Source organism: Phalaenopsis equestris, unplaced genomic scaffold (genome assembly GCF_001263595.1).
Source record: "Phalaenopsis equestris unplaced genomic scaffold, ASM126359v1 Scaffold000002, whole genome shotgun sequence".
Classification (NCBI taxonomy): domain Eukaryota; kingdom Viridiplantae; phylum Streptophyta; class Magnoliopsida; order Asparagales; family Orchidaceae; genus Phalaenopsis; species Phalaenopsis equestris.
Genome location: NW_018164444.1, coordinates 13,049,314 through 13,051,138, shown reverse-complemented (window position 1 = coordinate 13,051,138; position 1,825 = coordinate 13,049,314).

Genomic DNA, 1,825 nt, shown 5'->3' with positions numbered 1-1,825 from the left:
AATTTGCATAGTTCAATTATTATGCTATAAAGAAACGTGGTGGTATGGGGGAGTTCAGCATCATGATTTAAAAGGGGAAGTGCTTCTTCATAGGGAGGGGAGTGTGCTTCCTATAGGTCGCTGAGTTGATAATAAACGAACATTCAACTGTGCGGGAAGTGGTTGGTGAGCTATATGTAGGAGGTGTAGGATCTCTAGTTGAGACTCCTCTATTCTGTACATAGTTTTCTATAGAATGACCCGAAATGCCTTCGTTGGGAGGATAACGTCTTCCAAGGCAAGAAGATGAGAAAGCATGCCGCCCTTGGCTTCTCACTGAAATGATGGGTGTTGGAGTGGGGCGCTCTGTTGTCATGAATATTATGTCAGGTGACCATGTAGTAAGCATTGCAAGTACTTTAGTGGTGGGATTGAAGTTTCCCACAGACGGTGTCAAACTGATGCGAGCTAGAAAATTCACGGCAGTAGAGTAGCATATTATTGTCATAGCGTTGTATGAATTTATGACACACTCAGAAAAGAGAAAACAACTAATAATGATGCTAGAAGTTTTTATGTGGAAAACCTACAAAGGGAAAAACTGTAAGGTCTGACGAAGCTGAAGATTTTTACTATGAAAAGATTATTACAGTTGCAACAACTTGTTCTACAAACGGAAAATAGTTACTAGGTTTCCAAAGTTACAACATCAATTGGCGGCAACCGATAGCGATTGTCAATGTCCAGTCGGTGGTTGGCGGTAGTTGACGGCAACTGGCAACAAGAGTGGTGCTAGACTTCTATTTCTTCTCAAAATCTCAAGTTACCCTACCCTTCATGAAAGGGATGCAGCACTATTTATAAAGTACCACGTGTAATATTTGTGAGGATATGAACCCCTTCGATCAGACGGCTCAGAGGGCTTCCCTCGATCATATGATGTTTGATGGGCATTTAGGTACTTTAATGATTTCTGAATTAATGATGTCTAAACTTACAGGATTTAACATTTATTTGACCTCCCAAATGTGTCCGGAAAACTTCTAAACATGATTTAATGGCTTGAAAATGGCTTGATTTGTTTTAGATTGGATCAAAGTTAGTACCATTGGGTCATTCTCGTCGAGATTTGTGTTGGGAACGTTAATCGAGATTTGAATATTTGTTTCTTAAAAAAATTTCTTGAGATTTGTGTTGGGATTATTTGGAGGTGAATCAAAGCCATTTTATATTAAAAATAAAGCGATAAAATGAAAAACCATAATAAACATTTTTTTTTTCTCAAAAAACTTTAATATATAAAAACAATATATTATTCCCTCTATTTAAGCGTTTTAAACTATTCGATCAGATGTTTTTTTTTTTTTTTTTTTTTTTTTTTTTTAATTTGTCTATCAATATCAATCTTGTTGTTAAGAGTTGTGAAATTTCCTTATAAACTTATATTAAATATACACTTATCCACAAATTTATTCATTCTAATATTCCATTTTATGTTAATTATTTCTTTTAGATTCAATGTAAAAACTTCTATCAATTTTAGTTAATCCAAAGAAAAAAATTGCCGCCTCGTTCTAATTAATTTAATTTAGTTTAAAATTTAACATTAAAACTCTTAACATGTATTGCACAAAAAATAAGAAAAGCAAGCACCAACAAATTAACACATGTTTAATTAATTTTAAATTCACATGTTTGTGTCTCTATATTTGTGTCTCTATATTGTGTGTGCACAAGAAGATTTGCGATGATAGAGTAATAATTTAACGTCTCAATATTGCATAAAGATTCAACACACATAATTTTAAAAAGAATATACTAGGAGAAAACAATAAGATTTTTATGT